Source organism: Perna viridis, chromosome 4, assembly GCF_037379345.1.
Source record: "Perna viridis isolate PV_CMFRI_1.1 ecotype Kerala chromosome 4, ASM3737934v1, whole genome shotgun sequence".
In the NCBI taxonomy this organism is placed as follows: domain Eukaryota; kingdom Metazoa; phylum Mollusca; class Bivalvia; order Mytilida; family Mytilidae; genus Perna; species Perna viridis.
The window spans coordinates 17,373,371-17,387,673 of NC_142448.1; positions in this window are offsets into that span (position 1 = coordinate 17,373,371).

A 14,303-nucleotide genomic window follows, 5' to 3' on the forward strand; every position below is an offset into this window, starting at 1 on the left:
TATCACAACACTATTAACCTCTCATGATTGAAGGAACATGACAAGAACAACACAGACTAATTGAGAATTGATTATTAGGGTGATGTTTGTGAACTAGAGTACAAGAAGGTCGTTGTACTCTTTGGGAAATTTAAACCCAATGGGCACGAGTAAATAATTTATGTACATATACATATACTACTAAAAAAACCCGTTACTCGTGCGCCTTGCTGACATATTCCTTCACTCTTATGATGCTGATTTCATAGCTGATCTAATCCGAAAGAAAGTATATCGTTTAGCTAGATCCTTTAATCTCAATTTCCGCTATATGGATGACATATTATCTTTAAACAATCTTAATTTTGGGGATTTGATACATCGCATCTACCCCAAAGAATTTGAGATAAAGGATACTACAGACACTGTGAAGTCAGCCTCATATCTTGACCTACACTTAGAAATCAATGGTAAAGGCAAACTGTTAACCAAACTCCACGACAAACGTGATGACTTTTCATTCAGAATTGTCAACTTTCCTTTCATTTGTGGCAACATCCCTTCAGCACCTGCGTATGGAGTGTTCATATCACAACTTATACGTTATGCCAGAGCTTGCCGAAACTACGCAGAGGTTTTGTATCGCGCTAGAATTCTACCAAATAGGCTTCTGGAACAGAGTTATGTTGCTACAAGATTGAAGTCATCACTACAGAAGTTTATTGGTCGTCATCATGAATTCGTGGATCGTTACGGTGTATCCATATGCGCCATGAAAACTGATTTGTTAAACGTGTCAAAGTTTTCCTTTCCTCTTTCGTCTATCCAGGGTTTATATGAGCGGCTCGGGGGTGTTTCTAGAAAAGTAGAGGACGCTTACCCTACCGGTGCACCTGGTCCATGCTCCCAGTTTTTAGTGGAGTCCGAGTTGCTCATTTGCTTTTGTTACTTTGTATGTATGATTTTAATTACTTTATGTTCTTTGTTGTGTATGTCTGTTTTCCATATCTGGTCTTTGTCCCTGGATTACATTCTTTTGATTACCACTACAACCTTGGTTCCCTTGATTACTCCTTAACAAAATATAACCGATGTACTAAGTGTATTGATTTCGTTATTTTCAATTTTCTAAGACACCAATCATATTTTCTTCATTGTACCCGGGGTGTTTAAGTGTTTGTGTTGATAACAAAACTTTTTTTTAAAATTCAGATAAATCTACCATACTACTTTGAATGGAATCCAATTTAATGACCATGTGAATGGCAGCTTACGCGCTTTTCATTTGTTAATCAGATAATAGGATGAAACAGTTGTTAGTTTGTTGACAGATAAGCAATATAGTTCCTGATCAATTAGCCTGTTAAAAGATATATTTATGTTATCAACATACCTGTAAACCTCTTTATTTGTAACACTGTCACCAAAGGGTTTTGCTTAAAAGTCCTTTCTACCGCCGGCAATTATTCATTTTTTCTTTTCTAAGACAATGGATTTTGCAACACAGTTTTTTCAATACAAATGACAATACTATTTTGGTATATTATGATAGTTATACCATCCATTAAAAAATACATAGGAAGATATAAAGTTTTCCTCTCCTCGTTCGACTAAATAGTTCCCAGGAACCTATCTGGGGGCTAGGCGCTCTGCCCACAGAGCAACTGGGATGTGTGCCCCAGGTGGTGGAATGGTTTACCCCTGGTGTGTTACATGCTGGGGTTGTCAGGCTATAGTACAGAAAACCTGACCGTAAACCATAGTGGTGCACCGTGTTGGGAAAGATGCCACGTTCCTCGCACGTTAAAGAACCCTACTGTGGTATTCTCCCGGAGTAGGAACCATAGGGTCCGCCACAGGAGGCTAAATTGTCCGACCCTATCCACCTCTCCCTATTTCCAATGTCAATCAAAATTTGTCGACCCCATTGTCCTTGTGTCCCATCTCTTTTTCTTTCATCATTTCATGTTCATTTTATCATCAATTTCATGTTCATCGTCTGAATATAGCTGAAATATTGCTGCTCGGACGTTAAACCCCAACAAACAAACAAACAAACCTATCGAATACCACAGCAGGGTTCTTTAACGTGCGAGGAACGTGACATATTTCCCAAAACGGTGCACCACTATGGTTTGCGGTCAGGTTTTCCGTTTTATAGCCTGACAACCCCAGCATGTAACACGCCAGGGGTACCCCATTCCACCATCTGGGGCACACAACCCAGTTGCTCTGTGAGCAGAGCGCCCTAGTCCCCGGCTAGGATTCTGAGCACTATTTAGTCGCCTTTTACGACAAGCTTAGCGCTGCTGCAGGCCTATTCTTTTAACACCCGGACCTGCACGAGGCGTATTCGATAGGAGTAGGAACCTTTGCGTTCCGCCACAGGATGCTAAATTGCCCGACCTTACCCATCCCCCCTTTTTCTAATGGTAATCAAAATTTTTCGACCCTATTATCCTTGTTTCCCATCCTTTTTTCATTTCATCATCATTTAAGTTCATTTTATCATCCACTTCATGTTAATCGCCTGAATATAGCTTAAATATTGCTGCTCGGGCGTTAAACCCCAACAAACAAACAATCCTCTTTCGTCTACACAGGACTTGATTGTTTATGGACAACTCGGTGTGTGTTTCTAGAAAAGCAGAGGATGCTTACCCTACCGATGTCTGGTCTTTGTCCCTAGATTATATTCTTTTGATTTCCGCTAGAATATTGGTTCCCATCATTACTCTAAATTCAAAACGTAAATTGTTTACAATAAATACTTAAAACCAAAAATGATAATAGTAATGATAATAATAATAATAATAAGGGAAAATAAAAAAATGAACCTGGAAGCCAAATCCAGCACATAAGCTCTACGGTAATTGTTTTATGCTTACGACAACCCAAGAAAGCCAATGAACGTCTACCTTTTAAATCTAACAATATGGCTTTTAGCACTATCGATAACACGTCTTGATATTTAGTTTCTTCAAATAAATATCTGCATTATATATAGACATTTTAAAGTATTTGCAAAACTACACGTGATAATTCACTAATCTAAACCTTGTAGATGGAGTTCCTCAAAAACGTTTTGATGGTTTTATAAATACAGGTCCACGTGTTCATCATACAAGGTCAGACGTAACAATACTTCACCGGAAAGATTTTCTGATCTAGTTATTGCTGAAAAGCATTTAGTTCAGTCTCCTGAAATACCATTACTAATCATGTTCAAGTGAGAATCGTGGCAGGAAAGGTTCATTTAAAAATTGATTGAACAACACTTTTTTGTGTCAGGGTGTGTTTAAATGTGTTAAATGCAATTTTAGCAATAAACAATAGAACTTAATTTATCTGATTTTTCAGTTTGTTGTTGATTTTATCCTGATCAGCTGCAAAGTTAATTTTGCTAGGCACAGTGTAGATATTTACGTTTATTACTTTGAAGGGAGATCTATTTTGATAAACATATTTGACACGGTTACAATATACAATCAAATCACTAACACTTATACACTCTGTTCCTCATTCATATCTGTTTCTAGCTTTATACCATGATCCATTGCAGATTACAAAGCAATGGTGTTTAACTACGTTTGATATTTTGCCATGCAATGCTTATCAGAGCATGTTTACGATATGAAAAAAATTACGTAAAAGTTAAACCCATGCATCGCCAAAGATACATTTAAAACAAGCTTGTTTATTTGTCTACAATATGATGCAATGTAAGATTTATTTAGATTTAAGTTCTGATAACATGCTGGCTTCGTTTGATGTTTATTATCTCTAATGATAGCTAAATGTGCGTAACAAAATTCAAAATATCGACTTGTTTAAAGGGAAAGACCACCTTTGCATTAAGTTAGGCTCTTATGATAAATCATACCCACGTAAACAAAAATAAATAAACTTTAATGCAAAATGTGCTTTTATAAAATGCTTAAGGCTATGCAAAGTTCGAAATCCTTGAAAATAAGTGGATAGCCATCTTGCAGAACTCTTGAAGGAACATCATAGTCGGACTTTATTGATTTTTACCGATAGCTTCCGATTGGCTCGTGACGTCACTAAGTCGGTTTGGTACTGATACCAGTGCTGCAAATAATATGTAAATAAAGAATATTCCGTAAATATTTCTACGATTTCACGAATGATAAAAGAGAAATGTTCTAAAAGTTTTTTTTTTTACCAGCAACACGAACATTCTTCGGAAGTTATGTAATTAGCCATAAGATTTTCTTTACAAATACTAGCCATCTGGCTGCAAATCCCGTTGTTCGTCAATGATGTCTGACATTTGCTTACATTTTTTGCCTCAATCTCTTCTTCTATTTATTTTGGGTTGAATTTATAGGGGGAAAGTCCCAAATTTGCGATTTCTTCGGACATAGTAATCAATTACCTATTTACTTTCACTTTACAAACCGACATCGTGGCGTCACAGTTCAACCGATCATGGTGGTGGTGCCCATAGGCGCGGGAAATTCAAATTTCCTAAAATAAATCTGGATTAATTAATTAAGAAAAGGGAATAATTTTGTTTCAATTTAATTTTCATGAATATTTAACAGATTAGTTTCGATATTTATAACACGGTCTTTTCCTTTAAAAGGAAAAATATGTGAATTGGTGTGTTTCTGATTCTTTCCCCGCAAACGGTCTGTTTCACTATTGAAATCAGGGGGAGGTAATAACAGTGAACTTCAAAGCAAATGATGCAATAAAAGGGAAAAAGTAAAGAACTACAGTTAAAAACAATCAAAACATGCAGCGACCAAATATAAAAAATGCACATAATTTTGGGACATTGACAGCCTGGGCGAACTTTTTTCTGCCGAGTCGTTCATTTTCGGTATAATACAGAAGACGCGAAAATATAGATTTTCCTTCAGAACGAGTGGTTTAAGTTATATTTGCCCACCCGAGATGTAAAAAACTAAGATTTTCAACATGCGAATTTTAGCGAGCATGTTAAATACTTATTTTATTATTCAGAGGGAAAATAGTTCAATCAAGACTTGGCTGGAAATGAATAAGTTGCTGTTATGAGATAAATAAGGAATTCATACTCGAAACAAAAAAGTAAACAAAAATCAAACATAAAAAAACACCAAAACATTCGAGGGTCAGTTTTGAACTAATAACATCTTCTTTCCTAATGAATGCAAAGAACGACTGTCCAATGTATGGATACTACATAACAAATGTGTCATTATAAGCTTTATAAGCTTTATCGTTTCTGTGATTTATTTTCAATTAAGAAATACACTTTTACCTTAAAAAACCACCTTGCCAACCATCCTGCGATTTTTTTAAAAATAATTGCCCAGTGGCAAAAAATGTCAAGTGCAGTTTTTATCAATTGGCTTAAAATGGCTTAAAGAGCTCTATGAGCTATGTGATAACGTATAAAGTTAAAAGAAAACAAAAGCTTCATGATGAGCTTAGTTCTTGAGTTGATTTCTAAAAGTAGGTTAATATATAGTAGGTTCGTTGTGATAGATTTGTTTGAGTTAGTCAGCGAGTCAATGAATGTTTAATGACTAACGCCATTCATGTAACAAATAGTGGAAATAAAACGAATTGGGAACATTTGAACCGGTGTGCTATGAAGTTTGTGCCGGAAGAGTTCGTGAGTATTTGAGCACAATTTGTTTCCACTGGATTTAAGATAATTTGTTCAAATAAATAGCCACCACGTTTATTAAGTACACTGTCAATAAATAAATCCAGCATTTCAAAATCTTCTTCGTAGTGGTTTGCAAATGAAAAATAAGAAAATAAGACAATTTAACTTGCGACTGTTTTATTCAGTATAATGCTATAGCAATGTGCATTTGAACTAATTGAACCAAAACTTTCAGTGTAAATCTTTGCACTTGAGTAGATGATGGACAACATTCAATTGTAGGGTTGTAGAATATTGTCCTTACTGTCAGTGGTAATTAGTTCATTCCATCAACTACAATTACAAAATATGTACCTAGACAAAACATTCCAATGACGTAAATGTAGACGTAGACAAGTACATTGTCGATATATTCTGTTAAAAGAATCAATTGATGATGGTACTCTTGGTTTGAGTATATATGTTAATATTGTTTTATATTTGTATGTTTTTACTGAAATATTTGAAGAACTTAACTGTTATATTGTATAAGATTACCTATAGAATCTCCATAGGTAGTAATTAGTGAAACCATTAACGTCCCTTAGATATCCCAGTTATCGTACGTGTTGTTACAGAAGCTTTTAATAAGAAACCCTAAGATCACACAAAGTATATTGGTAAGGACACACAGTCTACAATATAGTCGGGGGCTTGATAAAAAGCGTCTGCTCAACCAAATTTTAAATACAGGAATCATAAAAAACATAGGTACAAGTTCGGACCATAAATGTACTAACACCCGGATCTGTAACACTACACCCAGAAGTTCGTTATGCAATTGGTGTTTATAACTAATAAAAGAAAATTAACAGTTAAGGCAAAGTATTATATAATCGGTCTGTTTTGAGGACTTTGCCTGATGGTCACGTTAAAGGATGACATAACAATTTTCAAACATCTGAAAAGTTTACATTTTCGTAATCGATCACTGATGATAATACATATTATCAGGACGAATAAAACACAACACACATTAAAAGCATTTTTGACCTTCATGCAAAACTAACAATGATCAATAAAAAATAACTGCTTCGATCTGCAATAAAATGTTGGATATTTCCTGAGCAACACAAAGAATACGTGCCTTCTTGAGACAATAACGAAGCACAAAGTGCGAGTCTAAATGATTGTTCTCAGATATCATGAAAACATGATGACGCAAACTAAACGAGAAAGCGGGTGCTTTTTAAGAGCGAAAAAGGTCTCCTCATGAATGATTATCATACATGGAAAATCAGCACTCGGCATAGTCAGTTCATAAGGCGTTAAAGTCATACATTTGTACATGCATAACCCGAATATGTTCTCTATGGCTTTAACATACTCCAAGAATGCTTGTAAATATTTTAGCTCTTTAGAAGCGTCTATGACCCGATACAATCCAGTTTTCCAAAAGAAATACAAATTTACAAATACGCCTTAAGCAACATTTATTGGTTTGCAGTTTTCAATTACATTCCCGGGCACGGTAGATTACAGACCAAAGGCTGAACAAGTATCCTCGAAATCTTTTCCTAATACATTGACATCTTCGACGTAAGATAAAACTTCCTTCGAATTCAGTCATTTGGAATACCGCTTGGAAGTCCCATTGGCAGACGCAAATGTTCAAAAAAAATTTCTTCGCTAAGTCTACATGATACAATGTAAAAACCGGAATTAAGACCAAAAGTGCTAAAATACCACAGCCCGGACAATGTCGATAGGTAATGACTTACATTTGGCAAGTCTTTTTATTAAAGTCTCTGTAATCACGACAGTATTGTACACTACCGTCCCCTTTTCTGGCAAATACTGATGTCCCGGAATGTAATCCAGGGACAAAGACCAGGCATGGAAAACAGACATACACAACAATGAACATAAAGTAACTAAAATCATACATACAAAGTAACAAAAGCACATGAGCAACTCGAACTCTACTAAAAACTGGGAGCATGGACCATACACCGGTAGGGTAAGCGGTCTCTGCATTTCTAGAAACACCCGCCGAGTTGTTCATAAAAAGTCAAGTCCGGGGTAGTCGAAAGAGGACAGGCAGGAAAACTATCGCACGTTGAACAAATCAGTTTTCATGGCGCAGATTGATATACCGTAACGATCCACGAGTTCATGATGACGACCAATAAACTTCTGTAGTGATGACTTCAATCTTGTAGCAACATAACCCTGTTCCAGAAGCCTACTTGTCAGAAGTCTAGTGCGATACAAAAATAGTGAGTATTTTCGGCAAGCTCTGGCATAACGTATGAGTTGTCATATAACATTCCAAACGCAGGTGCTGAAGGGATGTTGCCACAGATGAAAGGAAAGTTGATAATTCTGAATGAAAAGTCATCACATTTGTCGTAATAGTTTTCCCATACAACCAATGTCAAAGTGCAGGTCAAGATATGAGGCTGACCTCACAGTGTCTGTAGTATCCTTTATCTTTGGAGTAGATGAGATGTATAAAATCCCAGAAATTAGGATTGTTTAAAAATAATACCTCTGTAAACCCCTGTAACGAAAACTGCTAAACTTTCATGGGAACTTCCATGCCGTCCACTACTGAAAGTGGTGCTAAAGGTGTGCCTGGCAGTAATGTCATTCCTTTCTGGTTTAAACACAACGATGGTTCAAAAGGAGGAAGGATCCTTGTGTAGAGTTGCATTTACAACCAAACTGCTAGTTGTAAATTTTCTTGGATCAAAAAGAATTGGTGTGGAATTATCTAACACAACAAATTCCTGACAAATCTAGTATTTAGACGTATTATTTTCTTTACATTACTTGGAGTGAAACACTTTTCACGATACACAATCCTGTAAACTGGAATTTGATCTCCATATTCTAGTAGCTTATAATTTGCCGCAATAGTTATGTTTCCTACAATATCTTTCTTCAAATCGACAATGCAATGATTAGAATCTAAAGCAACCAAAAAGAGATGGCCAATGGTAATTGTGTAAACATCAGTAAGAAACATCTTACCTAGGTGATATCCTTTCCTTGTGATATGCCTTTAATATTTACTGACTCGTCATCTTTCACATAGACCATCGAAGTGATTTGTAGGAGTTTTGTGATGACTACAGTTACTTGTGCAGCATTACATAAGTTTAATGATTATTACATGTCACAGGAATAACTAAACGTACAGATTTTTGTTCTCTGATTTTGACCTCTTAAATTACGGGATTATCTGATATAGTTAAGTCGGTCATCTAGTCGGCCAGGATGTGACTCTCTGTTCTCGTAAAGGATTTTGTGGTTGATTTTTGACTATACAAGTAGCCTTGAAATTTCCTGGATCCCTATCATTGTAACAAAATTTATGAGTCTGGTCTGGGCTGTTCGGAGTAATCGATCTTTAGCGGTTGCTTAGAAAGCTTCTTTGTGGTTATCTACTCGATCTTTAGTTTGATCTCTTATCATCCCAGCTCTGATGGCTCGGACTAAAATATTTCTTGTCGAGTTTCTGCTTCTAAAGAGAGTCTAAAACGCCTTCTCGTGTATTAATCTCTTGATTGACGATGATCCTCATCTGAGCTGTAGCTAGTTTCAGAGTAGCTAGAGATTGGCATATTTGAATTAGAATAGTCCAACGAAATTACTTGTTTCGCGCAAGTTTGACTTTTACCAAAATCACTTTATTCATATTTAAACAAAAAAAGTAATTGAAATGTGTTAACATAACCTTTGGTAACTTACAGAGTAACCTCTGTATTGAATTCAATATAATCGTTCTAAAAAAAGCACACCCTTGACAACGTTTTGACTGCGTCCAATATGAGATAAACACTGAAAATTTTGATGGCAACAACATTCAAACACAAGTTCAAGAACGGACAGCGCCAATGAACACCGCAAATCCAAAAGGAGGCAGCAAACACTTGGTAGCAGTAAGCAGGGTTTTTATGTAGAGGTCGTCTGCACTCAAACGATAATCCTTCTCCCCACTTTCAATTAAATGTACGACGCCGCCACTTAATAAGAAATCCAAATATCACACATGAATTATAGGGGATTGACACACAGTCCACGGAAGGCACATATTCGAAAGTATATTCGGGAATCTTTTTTCAAATCAAACGTTAACACAGGAAAAGAGATAAATTATACAAATATAGGTACAACTTCGGAACGTAAACGTGTTTATACCCAGATCTGTACACTATTGTTATTTCCCGAGTAGGATTCAGATTTATCTAATGATCTGTGGTATTCTGTAAGATTCAAGCAGTCTGTTAATGATCCTTTTCTTTTGCTTTTTTGAACTTAAGATAGCAAAAAGTTCATATTAAATGTATTTAGACGGAACATTTTTCATTACCCAAAGATTTATAATAAAATGTTGATAAATGTTAACAGTGTTATAAACAAGGAGAAAATGATAACACTTTGCTTTGAGGTCAAATTTAAGATATTTTTCAACATTTTTTTTCAGTTACCGTATTAACTTATAAGTCAGTAATATTTTGAAAATTTGGTTTTTGATGTTATTTGAAGTTTCTTCTCATAACTTTGATCGCTACAATAGACAAATTTACTACATATGAGAAATAAAACAGTTATTGTTATGAAAGTCGTTTGCCCCTATTAGATATGTTAATTATGAAGCAATTTAATTTTGAGTTGCATCCAACAAATAGTAAGTTGAAGGTTAGGTTATCTACCTTTCATCTGCTAATTAGATAATACGATGTAACAGCTGTTGGTGTATTCCAATGATATTAATAGGCATCTAGAAACAATACCTGCTTAGTGTACTTACGTTAATATTTTATTAGTTGTTTTTTTTATTCCACGAATACGTAGATTACCAAGGAGCCTAGGATTCAATCCTGTGTGGCGCAAGGTGTAAACTTGTGAAAAAAAAATCTTGCATTGCTAAATATTTTTGAACCCCCCTCCAATAAAAAAAAAATCCAAAACAAAACAAAACAAAACTTCTCACATTGAAGGATTAAATATAAATTTGGCTGATGATTTTACTTAAAATACCGTCAATATAGTATTATGACTCTTGATGAGGATAAATGTAGTTAGGGTTACTTTCATGTAGATTAAAGTATCTCACCACTCTGCTATTACATTAGGTAGCTGCTTGAGTATTGGCTTACAATGCCATAGATTCCGAGTTCAATCTCTAGCTCGTAATTTTTAGTACGTTATGCTCGGTTGTTACATTTAAGGTAGATCATAACTATTACATGGGGCATTCTTGTCTGTCATCTTGTAAAATCATACAGAAGTACAATGTATGAATTTCAAATAAGTAAATGTTTGAAATTATATAAAAGGATTGTCTTTAAATTATTTAAAATATATTTTTGCAATTAAACTTTGTATTGTAAAATTACAAACGTTAATTTAAAAAAGACATCTTTTAATGGGGAGATTGTTGTCAGGAAATGTAATAGAGATTTTAGTTTTTTAGTATTACAAGAAAAAAGTTCGATTACCCCAAATTGTCCTTCTGAAAAATGGAAGAGTAATCAAGGGAACCAAGGTTATAGGGGTAATCAAAAGAATGTAATCCAGGGACAAAGACCAGACATGGAAAACAGATGTACACAACAAAGAACATAAAGTAACTAAAATCATACATACAAAGTAACAAAAGCATTCAGATAAGTGGTCCTAATATAAATTCTTAAGAAATTTTATCTACCTGTTTCTAATAGTTTGTGAAGTGGTCCCTACAACAATCTATATAAAATATTGTAAAAAAACTCATATTTTCAAGCTCAATTATCTCAAAATTAAGTTCGGCGACCTATGTTTTACAGTATGATTGTTCAATGTCATTTTTGAGAGAAAAAAAAGAAAAATCATACAAACGTTGCGTACGTTGTTGGTGTCACATTCGATTGAACCGGGGCTGGTTACGAAAACTGAAATATTGCTATTAGAATGTGGAGTTATCAAAGGCAATATAGATATTAAAATGTTCGAAAATGGTTATTGTTTTAGGATTACAATCATAAATCTTTGAAGGATGCCGTTAATTGTGGAGGGAAAGCATTGTTCGATCACAAGAACGTCCATTTTCATATGTGGACGGGTAACATTAAGAAATGCTTGGTTCCCATTTCACCAATACATTTAAGTTGTTTTTCGGCGTATTTTGATAAAACAAAGTTTTTTTAAAGAGCTGTTTGTGCTGCAGACGATGTCATATTTTTTCATGACGTAATGATAAGATCAAAGCGTATTACAATATCACAAATATCTCCCCTTTGATGTGGACATTGTAAAAATGGAAAGAAACCGATTCGAAGACAAAATGTTAGACATTTTTTTTAAAAGTTATGCGAAAAGCTTTTTTAAATCGGGACTTTTATTAACTATTTTGACAATTTATTACATAACCCCAATGAAATTATAAATAAAATGTTCAATTAGACTCTTTGTTAAAAGCCTTTTTGTCTGTATTTCAATTATGTCACAAATCTAAATTTTTTCGACGTTGGCCATTGGCTACTTTCTTGCTTACGGTTGTAAAATATAACAACGAATAGTATTTTTACCAAAGTTTATTCACGCTTAAAGGACTGTATAAATATTCAGAATAGCATGTTTATTCTAAAAACAAATAATGAGTTTTATTGTTTAATAGTAGATAAATACGCACGTATGTTGTGATGTCACGTTGCCTTTCTCCCCGACGTTTTCTACACGTTGCGTGCTACCCAGTCTTTATCAAAAGATTTTTTCGTTAGCTTTGAATGAACTAATAACTATGAAATTTTGAATTTTATATGTATATACGCTGCAGATAGTTACATTATAAAAATAATGGTACTTGGTTGATCATGTATCTAAGAACAGCATTTTGTCTGTTTCTAACCAAAATGTCACAACATCTAAAATTTGTATATTTTATTTATTCACGCGTATACCATGCGAAATTCGAACGAATTGTTCAAAAAAGAAAATGGTGTTGAGTCGATTTCTTTATATCCTAAAAAATGTATTTATCCTCCTCTATGGTTTTATAATTTCATTTTTTCTTTGGCTTAACAAATGGGTTATAAAGCGCATTTTTGTCGTTTCCAAAGTAACGTTCTGTTTTGCGACGTAAAAACTCTTTTAACGTCAATTTTAACAACAATAAAAAGTATTGAAAAGTTACGATACTAGATTAAATTATTACAACTGAGGACGTGATGAATACAAAAAATACGATTTTAGCGAATCTGATAAAATAATGAAAGAAATGTTGAAAAGAAAACAAGAAAAAGAAAGCCCTTGTGCGCACTCCTGTCTGTTCATATGCAATGATGTCCTGGTGAAATCGGGATCAGTGTGCCTGCATCAAAGTATTTTGAAATGTGTAGACAGGCGCTTGCACATTCGCTAGTGAAATTTTGTAAAATCAACATATTTCATGATCGTCTAATTACCTCTTGACAATTATTTTAGCTATAAGATATAATAAGCTGTACAAATAGTGCATAAATATTTTTTTGTTTTGTTTTTTAATCGGACCAAAAACAAAACAAAAAAAAAAGATTTATTCTGATGTGGCCTCTTTGACCCTTTATAACTCGAAAACCGTAAGAGATACCCGAAATCTAATTGAAAAATGCAGGTAGGATTATTAATGAGGAAACCACTGAAGAATCCAATGAAACAAAAAATTTCGAAACTTTGATCCCCTATAACTTGAAAACGGTCCAAAACATATAAAATATGCTGTACATTTGTTTAGACGAATTAAATAAATAACACATTAAAAATAGAACATTTAAAATCGAAAAAAAAAACCAATGTACGTATTTTTACCCTTTTTGACCCCTTTTCTAAAGTGGCAGGGGCAACAAAGTCCAAATTAAATAAGAGTCTTCTTTGTTGGTAAAATCATATCAACATTTCAGAACAACTCGTCAACCACAACTAAAGTTATCGCACGGAAACGAAGTGTCCCCCGACCACGACGACGATGACGCGGACGACGACTGCGTCATAACATTATACGACCGAAAGTTTGTTTCGTCGTATAATAAAAACGGGAGATTTCGCTCTCAGATTTTCCAAAGAGGGAGATTTGCCAAGGTTTTGTTTTCTCGTAATGTTTAGCAATGTTTTATGTTTAGCAACAGACCTTATAAAATTCCGAAACGAGTACATGAATGGGAAAGATTCACTTTATACGCTTTTATAATATGATTTTTACATGTAACAGTAATAGAACGATGTACGTCACAATACAAAAAAGACGTCAAATTTTGCAGATCTCGACGTTACCAAAAATGACACCAAAATCGTACGCTACGTAACACTAAAAATATAAAGTACGATCTACCTTTTTGTTTTATCTATAATTAAATTGAAATGTAGGATTTTGATACTTTTTCACATTGCTATAATATCGATGAAGTGAAGGAAAGACTTAATTAAGAGGGACAGTTTAGAAATAATGCGTGTGTTACGGCACGATATCTGTTAAATTGAAAATGATGCAATATTGGCATTTTTGTTTTTTTATATTTGAAAATAACATTTTAATGTCAGTAGTTATATTTTGAGGTAACCAAGGCAGCTGTGGTGTCAAAACAAATTAAGGGTTGCGGAGAACACGTCGATTGCGGTTCAACATTAGCTAGTTCATTATATAATTAACGCACACCAACAAATCGATCGTATGTTAGTATAAAACTGCTCTGTA